Source organism: Canis lupus, chromosome 35 (assembly GCF_011100685.1).
Source record: "Canis lupus familiaris isolate Mischka breed German Shepherd chromosome 35, alternate assembly UU_Cfam_GSD_1.0, whole genome shotgun sequence".
NCBI classification, from domain to species: domain Eukaryota; kingdom Metazoa; phylum Chordata; class Mammalia; order Carnivora; family Canidae; genus Canis; species Canis lupus.
Window position 1 is genome coordinate 13628756 of NC_049256.1, and position 15634 is coordinate 13644389.

Genomic DNA, 15634 nt, shown 5'->3' on the forward strand with positions numbered 1-15634 from the left:
GAGGGGTGCCTAGGTGGCTCAGTCAGTTAAGCATCTGCCTTCAGCTCAAGTCATGAATCCAAGGTCCTGGGATCAAGCCCCACCTTGGGGTCCCTGTTCAGCGGCAGTCTTCTCCCTCTCCTTCTGCCCCTCACCGCTGCTCATGCTTTCTTTGTCTCTCTCTCACAAATTAAAAAATAAAAATCTTTAAAAAGAGAGAGACTAGAGCTGATAGTTTTAAAAATAAGTACTTTGTTTAAAGAATCACATAGAGTTGGCAGGGAAGGAGTGCTGTAAACATTTTAATTTTACACTAAAATTCATTTTGATAAGTATCCTGCTTTATTTGGTGTATCTCTTGTGGGAATAGTTAGGAGCTGACAATCTTCTCTTCTACTGGTATTATCACTTAATTAAGCAACTTGTTTTAGTTGCCTGAGGGCTTCTACACCTTTATTTTAAAAATAAAAAAGTACTCTTTAGAACCACTTATTATTACCTTGACAATCTACTTCAGTGTTATGGCTTTATACAAAGCAATCATGAGAGGTTATTTTTATGCCATTGGAAATAAGGACTTTTATTCTATGATAACCACCCAACACTGTATTTCTGCTACTTAATAAGAGACCTATATAAAAAAATAAATAAAAATATGTATGCAAAATCAGAATGAGGAAAAACTATATTTGACTATGAAAACTGCTGCTTATCTAATGTTCTACCCTTAAAAATCTAATTGGAAAATTTCTAAAAGCAACCAGATGGTTAATTTGCATTATTCAGGTATAGTTAACTTAATTATTTAAAGCATAATTTCATGTCTTCCCTCAGTATTATACACTACATAGAAAATCTTGAACTTAAAAAAAAAAAAAAAAAGAAAATCTTGAACTTTTGCCCACATTACTAAGAAAAATACATTATAAAAGTATATCATATTTTCTTGTAATAACAAGGTTACAAGTAGAAGGCTGTGTGACCTTAATAATGGCCCAATGTCATAAATTACTGATGATCCATTTAAAGGAAAGTATATAATTTCAAGTTGTAAAGATTATTTTAAATAATAAAACACAAGGACGTCTGTGTGGCTCAGCAGTTGAGCATCTGCCTTCAGCTCAGGGCATGATCCCGGGGTCTTGGGATCAAGTCCCACATCAGGCTTCCTGCAGGGAACCTGCTTTTCCTTCTGCCTATGTCTCTGCCTCTCTCTCTCTGTCTCTCATGAATAAATAAATTTAAAAACCTTTAAAAAATAAATAATAAAACACATTTTAATAAATGCATTTAACAGTAAAGATATTTTTCTAAGTTTTGCAAAAAACTAACATGAATACACTGTAATGATTGATTATTTAAAGAATTTTAATGTACCATAAGGCCCAATGTACATCTAACACATAATTATATATATATATATATATATATATATATATATATATATATATATCTTCTGGCTTACAATTTGACTTATCTCCCCTTCATTTGCTATCTGAAATAAACATTTTCTTTAAAAAAAAGTTACTTTTTTGTCATCTGTTATGTAGAAAGACCTTGAGGTGATGTTTTGATGATCCAAGTATCTTGAAGTTGGAACCAGTGGCATCCGTCTCTCTTGTTTAAATCCCCTAGAGTGAGAAGAATATGCAAAATTTCTCCTGACTAGCTAAGAGCAGTAATCAATTTGAGTCGATTTTTGAAGAAATTAAAATAAATGTCACTTCCGTAGGTCTTCTAAGAACTTTAGCTCTGGGAGCATGGACAGCAGAAACCTTACACCTCTCGTCTTTGACTGATCTCCTTTTCATTGTTTCCGTTTCAAGGACAATTGTATGGGAGTCTGGAAGAAAAGAAGAAATACAAACAAGGAGCCTTAGCATTGGTGATGATGCTAAAAGGTTGGGGAAAGCAGAGCAAGGAGACTGGGAGCTAGCAGTTACACACACACACACACACACACACACACACACACTAACTTAGAAATATCTATTTCTTTTGAAGCTGAGGGGTAAACCAGTTGCTTGGAAATCATTGTTTCCTTATACATGATGTGTTAAACTATGCATCATAAATTGACAACTGATTCCCACTGCCAATGAGTGGAAGGTCAAGGATTACAGTCCTATATGAGCAACTATGCTTTGCAGATATTCAAAGCATGGTTAGAAAGACCTGATATTGAGCAGAGGAGATAATATAGGTAACAGGCCTCATATTGGTTATGACATCTTGGCAATCTATGAGCAAAGTTCCCTTTGCCTTTCATTCAGAAGAGGTCATTTTTTTTTTAAGATTGTATTTATTTATTCATGAGAGACACAGAGAGAAAGGCAGAGACACAGGCAGAGGGAGAAGTAGGCTTTCTGCGGGGAGCCAGATGTGCGACTCCATCCTAGGACCCCAGGATTGGGACCGGAGCCAAAGGCAGATGCTCAACCACTGAGCCACTCAGGTCTCCCAGAACAGGTCAATTTAATATTTGCATTTATGTAAACCTTTTATATGGCCATAAATGCCTTTTTTTTCTTTGAATAAATACATTGTAGTAGAAACAAAATAGGTTTTAAGGTCAAATAGATATGAGTCTGAACTTCAGTTCTGTCCATACCAGCTATGTGTCCTTGTACAAAGTGGTCAGTGTCTCTGACTCTTAGATTCCTCTTACATTAAATGAAGTTTAAATTTCAACTAAGAATCAACCATCCAGCCAAGAGGAGCTGCAATCATGTAGGTAAGCGCACAGGTCTTGGTGCTCTTGATGATGGTACAGACGTTGTTCTAAGCATTTGGGCCACTCAGGTAAAGCGTACAGACCAAGTCCTTTTTCTTAGGAGTTTCTATATCGGTAATCAACTTCAGGAAATAGTAGAATGTCATTAACATACACGAAACACTGTATTGTAGACTGAATGGACTTGAGGGGATATCTGTCTTGTAGAGCCTGCAATGATTCGAGAAATATTTAAGGAAAGAAATAAGCATTAGAGAAGTAGGGAAAACAGCAGCAGAAGGTACCACTGGCGAAATTGGTGAAGAGACGTCTTGGAGGAGAGTTCAGGACCTCAGCTAAAGGATCTGCAGGTCTAGAAGAGAAACTTCTCTCCCATGTCAGCCTTCTAATGGTAGAAACAAATAAGTACAGTGAAAGCTTGAACAGCAACAGGCAGCCACAAATCACCTGGTTGCACAAAGGGTCACTTGGTTGCAATCTCCCCAGAATAAGATTCTGAAGACACAAATTTAAAAAACTACAACAGGTGTATGCGTGGTGTTTGTATATGTTTGTGTGCATAGTTATGCACAACTGCATCTGGGTGTTAGAGTCTATATGTTTCAAAACTTTTTAAAAAATTTACAGTGTGATTATGTGCATGATGTGCTTATAAATCTTTGCATGATCTATAGGGAAAGTGAGGAAGCGCCGTAAGTTATTTTGGACTCTTTTCTTCTTCACCAGATCCCATGATACTTAGGTGTTACCCATCACATATGCTACCAGGTGTTTTGTGAATCCTTCCCGATTCTCTCCTGTGTATTTTAGTCTGTGCTGCCAGGCACTTGCTCATTCTTCTGCAGGGAGGAAGGAATGGAGTACAAACATGTCACAGTGAAGAATCCCCTTAATGCTGAGCATTCCTTCTGCATCAGATGGCAGTATTGTCATCCATGGCACAGCAGGCATTTCACCTCCAGGATTACTATTTCTGCTGGGCACAGAGACACTCTCATGTGCTGAGATTATTATCATATATATGGCTGTTGTGTACTATTTATAAAAAAAATATGCCTGAAAGGAAGATAACTCCTGAGGTTAATGCTTCTATTTAGCATGCTCCCCACAGGTTGGAGCACCCGATCTCTGTGCTTATTAAATTCCTTCTGTGGGCTCTGCTACGGGATTGTTCACATGCGTTCCTGTGATGCAGGTTATCTTATCCCTTTTAAAAGGGCATTTGTCTCATCAAATGACAGCATTCTCTTAGATTCTGCAAAAGTAATGTTGATTTATTTAAAAGAGCTCTCGTATTGCCTTTAAAATTTCATCTGATAGAGTAAACAATTTGCTGTGAGCAGACCCCATGCACTTGCTAAACATAGATGTCTCTCTTCCTCTTCATGTTCCAAAATCAAGCCCATGAGGTAAATAGTTGAAATGTAATTTGTTTGCAGATAGCAAAAGTAAGAACTGTGGAAAGGAAATATTTTGAAACCATTTCTAAAAAAAATAAAACAGATTTCAACACTATGGAATAAAGACTTCCCTTTGGAAGGATGACTTTAGCCATCATGTTGGTATTTGACTGTTGTTCAGGGCATGTACCTGGTGGACTGCCTGGCACATAGGAAGAGCTTAATAAATGTCTGCCTAGGGAACGGATTGATAAATGTTCACATCGAAGAGAGAGATCTTAAATGTTATGCTCTTTTTTTCTTTTTTTTTAAGAGAAAAAGACCTCTCATGAAGGGGTGATTATGTGGGAAGGGGCAGAACATGAGAGAGAGAGAGAGAGAGAGAGAGAGAGAGAGACTCTTAAGCAGTCTCCACACCCAGCACAGAGTGGACATGGGGCTCCACCTCATGACAGTGACACCATGACCTGACCTAAAATCAAGAGTCTGACACCCAATTGACTGAGCCACCCGGGTGCCTCTTAAATGTTAAGATCTTAAATGCAATGGAAATGGAATACTCTGATGCCACCTGTCAAATATTCCTTTTGGGATTACACTGCAAATTTCCCTCAACATAGCAATGTTTCTAAGGACTCTGCTTTCACAAGTCCCATTTCCTTTCATATTTAAGGATCCCTACTGCTAGGTGAGTGTGCCCTATGGGCAGGGTGCCCTTTTAGAACAAAGCTTTGGGTAGACCCTGAGTTTAAGGTCCAGAGCACAAGGCACTCACCTGATGTTGCTTACTCATCAAAATCAGATTTCTTATGTGTAGATGGGGCAAGAGCTTTGGATGCTTTTTTAGGCTTTTTACAGTTATACATTTGCTTGTTAACCTTTGAAATGGTGTTGTTAAAAGATAAACTGAGGCATATTAAAAATGTTAAGAACTTGCTTGAGCAAAAATCAATTCAAATTGGACAACACAAACCTGTCCTCACTCTGTGACAGGGAACAAGGGACAAAACTTTTACAAAGAAGCAGAGGCAGGGTAAGGAAATTATTTGATTGGCAGAAACGTAAGGGGTTGCATTATTTGAGAAAGCTCAGTTGGCAATTTTTGGTTGGTTGTTCTTAGGTTTCAATTTTTTAACCTTGAGGCTTTTCATGCTTAGGTTTGATTTTGCTTACTAGGCTACTAAGACATTAAAGCCACCTTTGTCTAAAGGCCTCCTTATTTAATTAATTTAACAATATTAACCCCACAGAAATATTGTAACTATGGAAATTTAAAATGTTATCACTTGGGGCACCTGGGTGGCTCAGTCGGTTAAGTGTTCGTCTTAGGCTCAGGTCATAATCCTAGGGTCCCAGGATTGAGTCCACCCATGTCCAGCTCCCCACTCAGCTGGGAGACTGCTTCTTCCTCTGCCCCTTCCCCCGCTCATGTTTGCACTCTCTCTCTTTTAGATAAATAAAATCTTTTTAAAAAAAATAAAACAAACAACAACAACAAAAATACCAGTGCTCCGTGTGTGTGTGTGTGTGTGTGTGTGTGTGTGTTAGCAGGTATAGATCAATGGAGAGCTCTGAATCAATAATATATACACATATAGTTATTGCTATTAATGTTAGTATTAATACTAATATTGATAGTGGCTAGGACCTATTAGCCCAGAGAGAAGTGGTAAAAATATGAAAACAGCCATAAAACCCCAATGAGAGCACCCTTCTAAGGCCATCTAGTAAGAAGAGAAAAAATTTACAAAATACATGCCAAGATGTTTCAGTGGTACAGTATTCCAGTAATAAGCTATTTAAAAAGTGTTGCTTTATATTCAGGAGACTCTATTCCCAAAGGCTGGGAAATACCTAATATATTTGGAGATATTTCCATCCAAAATTGATTTTAAAAAAACAAAATGAGGGTTTAAAGGAGCAAAACAACATTCCTCAAAATGTACCTCTTTAAAACAATTTATTTCTCAATGATACCATTTAACAGAGGGTTTTAAACTATTTGCAATTTCCCATATATTATTTTTTATTTAGGTTCTGATGTACCTCCTCATCCTGACATGGTTAGGAGAGTGTTTCCTGGGAACAACAGCTGATCATTGAGTGATGCTAGTATATGTACATTATATACACAAGGAATAGTATAATAAATGAGCCATAATAATTCAATGTTACCCTTGCAACAGTGCACCTGGATTTTTGTGAATCCAGCCACAGCTTTAAGCTGGACCAATAACACGTTATAAATAGAATCGAATTAACCAACCACATGGAGATTAGGCCTGTGTGTTCACATCTTGACCTTTAACTATCAGAAGTAATCACTTACTGATGGAAGACCAAGTCATGCCCATTGTTTTCTGCTTATAGTCTTACCAACATACATAAATATACATACATGTATTTCAAATATGCAAGATTTTTACCTAAACACTAATATACATAAGGGTGGTTGTTTCATGTTTCTTTCTTCCTACCATCTCCTTTTCCCAAGCTCCTTCAGGCTCCATTGGGCTGGATCAAGGCACCAATTCATTTCAATTAAAAATTCAGTGCAACTGGTGGAGACGTTTATTTGGAAATTTTATAGCAGTTCATTTAGAAAGGAGAGTGGTAGTGGAGTTTGATAAAAAGGTTTCTCAAGACAATTGGTTTGCAATATGCCTGAGGATTAGCTCACTTTAAATGACATTTAATAGCTTCTGTTGCACATCCTGATAAACATTTCAGTGTAACTGATCACTTTGAAGACAAGACATGGGAACGTAAGCAGACGTGAGAAAAATAGCTAGGTTGCCGGTTCTGAACTTATTTTCAAATGGCTTTCTGCCATCAGAGAACACTAAATAAATTCCCTTGAGAAATCCACCTCAATTTAAAGGAAGCAAATCTTTCTTTTTTTTTTTTTTTCTTTTTGTTCTTTTAAAGAAAGTGCTGTAAGAGTCTGGATTAACAGCTGAAAAATCAAGACATTCATGAGAACCACTAAAATGCCAAGGAAATGGAGACTTTTTTTTTTTTTTTGCCTTTCTCAAAGCACATTTAATCTGACCACCACCAATTATCAATGATTATTCTATCTAGAATTTCAAAGGCAGGTAATTTTCTTCCTTACTACAACTCAAATTACTCTGCAGATGACGCTTTGTTCATTCTGCACAATGCAACACCCTACAATGGTTGAGGAGGATTCCACTTCTCCCCAGCAGGAATCACCCGGTATGGCAGTAAGGAAACTACTGAATTCGATGCTACAGTTTCTCAGCTTATGAGCAATAACAGAAGCTCCCTGGGAGTGTGTAAGAGAATGATCCTATTAGGAAAACCTCACCCCTCTTTGGAATTCTAGAAGACTTGGCAGCAGAGCCACTATATAACCCACTTAGGTTTCTGTGGGTGCAGGCCCAAGAAGGTAGCCCAGTCAGCCAGACCTACAAGCACCAACTTATAAGAACACTTGCACCTACTCGGAAGGGGAGTTTCCCTGAGCTGGGGGAGCAGCGGGATGAAGAAGATGATGGGTGGTCTGCAACCCCTTGTGGAGAGAGCCCATAGGCAAAACCCAATGGAGACATGGATTGTGAGTCAGATCTGAGGAGAAAGAATGTAATCGACAGCACCCATCACTGCAGCTGACAGCTGGACTGTGAGCATGCGGGAGAGGTAGTCTTTGGACTCAAAAATAACAGAGTGATGCTTAGGTGAAGGCCAGGACTCCATGTGAGTTGAAAGGGCAGGAGCCAGTGGGTTTTGAGATTTTGCTGTTACTGATACTGCTAGTGCTTTGCCAGAGCTGGTGAGGCTTAGGAGCATTCAGATTGCACCAGCTAGGACACCAACAATCATGTTCATAAATGTTGTATTCTGTACAGTATTTAATGGCTTTCCCATTCTCAGATAATCAGAAAATAATGCAGAAAAGGTCTTCCCTCTTCTGTCCCCAGGACTCCTATGAGTATTTGAAAAACAAAACAGAAATATAGTTCTTGGCCATAAAGTTATGTTAAGAGGTTTAAGGTTCCAAAAAACAAATAAATGTACATTTCTTCAAATTGAAGGAGTCAATTGCTTAGTCCCTGAGATTTCCCTAGGGACTTCATTCTATAAAAATCAGAGTCTGCTTCTTTTTCCTGGACTGGCTTTGAGATCTAGGGAGGATCTTATCTTCTGCGTCCCTTGTCCCAGCACGTCACAGGATTTGACTGCCAGGACTGGAACTGGGAGTCTCAAGGATTCATTTTGCCTTTTGCTTCAGTCAAATTTTATTTCTTCACCTCAACTACCCCTTCTTATCTCCACGCCTACCCTGCACTGGTTTCCTTCCTCCTTCTCAACTTCAGGAAGCTACTAGAATAACGGTTGCTGTTGCATTCTCCTGATACCTGCTTCTTCCTCTGCATTCACTGCAGCTACTGCTAACAGACGCTTGTATTTTTTCCACCAAGTTCAGATACAGATGCAAAATTCTTCCCAACCTGTGCTCCTGGCAGCCACCCCTGGTAAATCGACTTTGCATAATGAATGAAATAGATTTGCCATTCCTCCTATATGACAGTGCCTGGAGAAGGGAAACTTACTCCATCACTTGTCCTCCTTGTAGAAAAAAAATCTCTTTTGATCTCATTTGGATTTCCCAGGAGCCTAGAGCCTTATTCAGCATCTGTATTAGTTTCTGTGAGCTGCCATAACAAAGTACCAAGAAGTGAGTGACTTAAGACAATAGAAATTTATTGTCTCACAGTTCTGGAGGCTAGCAGTTTGAAGTGAAGCTGTCAGCAGGGCTGTGATCTCTCTGTCAACTGTATGGGAGGGTCCTTCCTTGCCTCTTTCAGCTAGTGGTATTTGCTAGCAGTCCTTGGCATTCCTTGGCCTGTAGATACATCACCCCATCATGTGGTGGTCTTTCTTCAGTGTCTTCACATTACCTCCCCACTGTGCTTGTCTATATCACAATTTTAACTTCTTATAAGGACACCAGTCATATCAGATTAGGACTGATCCTAATAACTTTACTTTAAATTCCTTAAATCTGCAAAAATCCTATTCTGAGGTGCTGGAATTTAGGACTTCAACACATCTTTTTTTTTTGTTTTGTTTTGTTTTGTTTTGTTTTTGCAGAGGGTACATCATTAAACCCACAACGGTGTTCCAATGCCCTGTTTTAATACACCCATATAGTATAATTCTTCCCAATTTTACGAAAGTTTGTGTGTTCACACATCTAAAACATTATTCCTTACCCAGATTGTACAAACTGGGACATGATCATTCCACACTCATACATAGGCAATAGATCCATGTAAACATGTTCCTGAATGGACTGATCAATGAGACTACTTACCATGTTCCAGGGAAGTGGGTGCTGAGCCAGAGATGAAAAGGATACAAGATAAGCTTTGGAATTTTAAATAGTCAACTCAAGAAGCTTGGAAGATGATACATAGATACAAATTTAAATAGTAATCTAGGACATTAATAAGGTAACACAAGGAAACAAAGTACCATTGGGAATAGTGGTGGACTGTAATGGCATTAGAAGACATTAATGCAAGGAAATACAAGAATACTCAAATCTTGTAATTAGTCAACCCCCTAAAAATTTCCTGAAGAAGACAGATATAAGTAATAACAGTCTAAAGCAATAAAAATACCATTTTATCATTAATTACACACATATCCAATAAGATAATGTGGCATGGTGGTAAAGATGAGTTAAACATAGGATTCAGGAACTGAGTAGTATCATATATTTCACATAGCTCTATTTTGATTTTCCAAATCACCTTAATAGTCTGACAGATTCCACATACCTATTAATAACTAAAGAATTTTGAACTTAGACCTTAAATTTTCTTTCATTTTTTAAAAGATTTTTTTTATTTATTCATTTGAGAGAAAGAGACAGGGAGACAGAGAGAACACAGCAGAGGGAGAAGCAGACTCCCTGCTGAGCAAAGAGCCTGATGCAGGACTAGATCCCAGGACCCTGAGATTATGACCTGAGCAGAAGGCAGATGCTTAACCATGTGAACCATCCAGGCACTCCCTAAATTTTCTTAAAAGAAAAAAGAAAAATTGTAAACTATTATGCAGTGCTGTGCTGAATGTTTTCCTCTCTTGTCCTGCATTTCAGGAGCTTTGGTTCTACTATTTAAGAACAACACTTATGGGTATGTTCTATTATGTGGTAAGAAGGACCAAGGTCCTGAAGAGAAATTCTCATGAAGCCAATTTAAAGTATCAATGACCCAACTATGGCCAGGCAATGGCCCACAGCTAGGGTGATTCATACCTTTCTCCCTTCCCTTCACACAACCCTGTAAAAACAACCCAACTAACAATAGAAAATAATTAAAATCTTACAAAGGGAAATCAGAAGAATCTGACTTAAGGGTATGATATGCAAAATTTCTAGAACTTACTTCTGGAATATAAACTCCTTATCCATCCGTGCTAAAATAGTAACAATCTCTAGAAATCATTGACTCTTGGATCTGAAGAGTACCAAGAGGTAACCGAATGCATCGCGTTGCTTTGACAGCACTGGACATAAAACATTCTACACAGAGGGGCTGTAATGTGTGTCCTAAAACCTCTAGGCAGGCAATCCTTGGTCTCTGTCAGAAACCTTTTTTTTTTTTTTATCATATCACATCTTGAATAATCAACAATTCATCCTTCCTTTTAACCTAAGTCTCTGGCACTGCCCATTGCACAGGACATATAGTAAGCACCTATTAAATGTAAAGAAAAAAAAAAAACACAACGCACTTTAGAATGTATAAAAATCAAATAAGAAATAATCCTAACACTTGAAAAGTTTAGTCCATTGCAGAAATGGCAAATCTCTGGCAAGGGTGTCACCACTGTCCTTGTTCCTTGCAGACACCATTAATTGATCACATTCCCCCTCCCCCTCCACTGGTGGACATAGTTTCAGAATCCTCAACACAACATCCGGGCAGGCAAAAGACATTGATTAAATTTGGCAGAGGGGATGAGATTGATTCGTTAACCACAATTGGCATATCACCAATAATGACTCCAGTTATATATATACATACACACATACTTATATATATGCTTATATATATATATATGCTTATATATGGTAAGTAGAGATTCAAATAATGTGCTAAAAGAATGAAAAGAAAGGACAATTTATTCTGAGTGGTTGAAACAGAGTAGGCTTCCTGGAGGAGAAAGTATTCAAATAAGACTTTATAGAATGACTATGGTGTCAGCAGGGACAACTTTGGAGCACAAACCTTCCTTACTGGGACAGCACAGGAGCAAAGGCACATGGTGTGTGTCTGTGGAACTCTGTGAGTTGATGATCCCATGCGACTGGGTTCTGAGGTATGTATAAAGTGGGGGCAAAAGTAACTTAGAGTCATGTTATTCAAGACCTTCAATGTCATAGGAAATTTTTTTTCCTGAGGTAATGGAAATGTTGGGAAGGAGAAAATAATACACATATTAATCTAATCAATTTCTTTAAAATAGAACCATAAATAGAATCACCCATTCCTCCAAAGAGCTGCCAAGCACGAGGGTCCTCCAAAAGCCACTTAAAGTTTTGTCATGGAAATGTATATGTTTCTCTTTTGTTTCATTTCCTCAGATGTAGGGTAGTAGGCCAGGCTAATAGGATGTATTTTTGGTTGACCTGCTTGTCTCAGAGGATATTTGCACCTTGTTAGCATTTAACTTGTTTCTGTCAAATCCTGGAAATCCTGATAAAACATTCGCTTTGTCGTGTACCTATGGAAGTGTCACTGTGTGATGGATGGCTTTTGTCCAGGGACTTCCTGAATACCTTATGTTTTGAAATTTGGCTCTGAATCTGCAAACGACATGAGAACAATCTGATGTGTGAATGAATGGGAATACAAGTCAGGAATTTATCATTTTGGTCACTTCCTGGCAGAGTGACTTACGGTCAGTTCCTGATTTCTCTTAATTCCAGAGCTGTACAGCCCAAAGCATAGTAAACCTTGAAATTAATAGTCACAATCGAAAGCTGCTAAACTGGAATAAGAGTGTGACCAAAGGCAATATATATATATTTTTGATGATTTTGATGATGATGGTTTTAAGGGAGTCTACCAGTGGAAAAGTCTACCAGAAGTCAACTACTGCCCTATCTTCTTGGGTCCTCAGGGGACCTATCATTGTTTAGTCTCTTCAATTCATTAGGTCACAGTCTATTTAAGTTTAATTCCAAAAATTCTCTCTTTCCTGAATTATCTAAAGGACTACTGCAAGAACAAAAGCAAATCTTCCTTTGTGATCAGTCACATATACAAGAGCCCTGTGGTTACAGAGAATCCTACTTCCTGCTGCATCTTTAGTCTAACCATCATCAGGACTCATTATCAAGATCCTAAATTCTCCCACCTTAGCTACTTTGCCTCAACCAGTTCTTGGAACCCCTTTTTGCTTGAGAAACAAGCCAGGAGCACCCTGAGCGTTCTCATCTTTGCTCAGGACTAAAGACAGAGAATGTGCTCTCCTGAGCAATGGGACCAGGAAAGGGATCATGTGGTATTAATGAAATCTCAGAATCTTTCTCAGCCCATGAAAATTGAGGCCTCTTCTTGTTCATTCTCTGTTGAAATCAAAGATTACTCTCTTCGTGAAGTACTGTGTTTCAAACAGATGCAAGTAGCCAACTAAGAAAAGTATAATTCCCAAACACAGAATCTGGAAAGCAATCTCCTGTTCTCAGTAAATAGTTCTGTGTACGAACTAGATCAAATGCTGACTTTATTCACAGAATGCTTGTATTCATTTTTCCTATTAGCTGTTTCCTGCCTGTGGGCCACAATTAGATGGGAATTCATTGCTTAGATAAAAATTAGGTCAAGTGTTACCCTAAGAAAAAGGATCTATAAATTACACTTAGAGCACTTAAAACCAAATTAACATAGTTGCATGCTCATTAAAAAAAAAAAATACTAACATTTTCCTAGGCAGAAATATTACTCAGCTGCTGATAAAAATAATCACACTGAATCAGCTAACAATATGAGTTTATAGTTTGGAGTTTTTTTAATATCACCAAAGCCTGAGACCATATCTTTTAGCCTTTTACCAGGGTTAATGCCTCTTAGGACTGGTTATGATTCTCCCACTCTTAAGACATGAGATTCAATCACCCCGCTTCAGCCAAACTCTGTGGACACAAAATAAGGGATGTGTAGTCACAAGATCTAGGGTTAAGTTCTGAATTCACCACTTATTCACTGCAATCTTGGTCAGGTCATTGCAGTCATTCAACAGACAAGTATTGAATGTTTCTTCCATGCCAGCTCCTGTTTTATGCATTTGGGAGGCCAAGATTAAAAAATACAATCTGATTTCAATAAATTTACTGTAGAGTGGAGGAAGAGATATGCAATACGAGAGTTGAAATAATGGAGGTTATGGAAGTCAACACAGAACACACAATGAGTTTAGGAAAGGACTGGGAAGACCTTTTAAAGTGACCTCACAGTAATATTGATGAATTCCCCAAGAGTCTAGATATCATACTTTTTATTACAGAAATTCCCTTTGTCAAGACCCCAGTGCCCATGAGGCTTGGGGAGGTCAATTCATGGTGATCATACCCCTAGAAGGCTGAGGTAATTCATGAATTTACAGGTACATATATAACTTCCCAGGGTATTGGATAATCACAACTGAAGCCTTATTTTCTCATCTGTCAACAGGGCAAATAGTGATAATACCAATACTTTCCTTAGATACTTTCTAAGTGTGTGGCTAAGTTTGGAGATCAAAGTCTGGATATTAAAGTATCAACCATTCACACAGTGTTGAAACCACCTAGTGCTAAGTGCTTTACATGAATTCTTTTATGGAGTCCTTCTGCATAAGGTTGTAAATATTTGTATGATAATTTTATAAAGGAGGAAACTGAGATTCAGAGAATAAATAACTCACTCAAGATCACACAACTAATAAGTCTCACAGCCAACTTTTGATGCTGGCTTATTCTAAAACCTGTGGTGTTAGACTCCAAGTTTAGAATTTCCTATGAAGTAATAAATATCTCCAAGAACTATAGTAAATGCAAACACTTTCACTAGAATGACTTAATAAGATGTGGCAGGAAACAAAAAGGAGCTAATGAAAATAATTGCTAGTTTTGGACACTACCATCATAAGTTACTGGCTATTCTTTTATTTACCACCTACACATACTTTTTTGCCTATTGAAATATATAGTGCTTGGTATATAACCATGAAGGAACTGTCCCAAGCCTACACTATCTATATCAGTGAATGACACTTACAACCATTACAAATAAGTAATTTATAGCTTTTCTTTCTTGTTCTATACATACTGATAAGCCTTTGCCATGGCTTGTATATTTCAAGTGTATCAGGAATTCTATACTGTATGAGTAGTGTGTACTAAATGATATTTAAACATGATACCATGGTGGGTGTTATGTAGACCAAAGTCCAGAGGCATTGAGAGAAGGTAGCAATCTAGGGTTTTTGGTGTTTTTTGGTTTTTGTTTGTTCATTTGTTTTACAGTAGCAGCAAACACACTTCCAGAGCCCTGTGTACAAAGTTCAGTCTTAGGGAACAGAGCTAAGAATTAGACCATTATCCAAGGAGCCTGCTTGGCCACAAATGCTGATTGAGCTCTTTTCGTGGTTATGGATGGTGCCTCATTAACCATATCTTTGTACACTTGCCCAGAACCAATATGTTCACCATCATTAACTAACATGGACTCTTAATACATAAGGACAACAGATGTTAATTCCAAATGCACAAGAAATTCTCCAGAGAGAACCTTTTAAACATTGCTGGTATTATTAGACACAGGGCTTTTAGGGCTAAGAGGTTTCAACATCCATAAGGCACCATTGGGTTTTCTATAAAAATTCTCAACCATGGCTTTAGAATGGTATCTTAAGTGCACTGTTGTTCCAAGGTTATGATGTAAGGGTTGCTTGACAATTACAAGATTAATTGCTGGTATATTACATAAACTATACCACTTTTGTTGGGCAAGGCAGGCAACATTATAAAGTAGATTTATAGTTTTAGACCACTTTCAGAATGTCGCTACCCTAAGCATGTGGTCCACAGACAGAATGCCATTGCAGGGCTGTGCCTTTTCTTCCCCAGACATCTCACACACTCTTGATATGCTGGTGACTAAAAACTATTTCCTCAATAAATTAGAAACGAATTTCCAAAATGTAAACATTTTTGTTTGTGTAGGAGTTAGGCAAATGGCCATGGCTCTGATTTCTTGAGAGAAAGGACCCATGGAGAGGCTGAAAAATGGTCACCCAAGTCTCCGGCTCAGAAGACGAAAGGCAGTGTGTGTAAGGTTCTGCAAATCTGGATCTCATTTAGACTACACACAGGTCCTGTTAAAGAAACATGTGTGAATAATAATGGCATCTCCCAGCTTTCCTTAGGCTGGGACAGTTAATCCACGAACCTCAATTTGGAACGTGCGTGTTAGTCATGTGTTCTTTTTTTTTTTTA

General features: G+C 38.0%; 1 protein-coding gene and 1 long non-coding RNA gene across 6 annotated transcripts in view; one reads left to right on the forward strand and one right to left on the reverse strand.

Annotated features, from left to right (window-relative positions):
• PHACTR1 (phosphatase and actin regulator 1) overlaps nt 1–15634 on the forward strand; it is a 555031-nt gene that overhangs the window by 137246 nt on the left and 402151 nt on the right. The window lies entirely within an intron of this gene.
• The window catches only part of LOC106558259, a 97564-nt gene that overhangs the window by 18825 nt on the left and 63105 nt on the right, over nt 1–15634 (reverse strand). The window contains exon 2 of the long non-coding RNA XR_005384338.1: nt 1508–1822. This is a non-coding gene — a long non-coding RNA (uncharacterized LOC106558259). The remainder of the gene's footprint in view (nt 1–1507; nt 1823–15634) is intronic.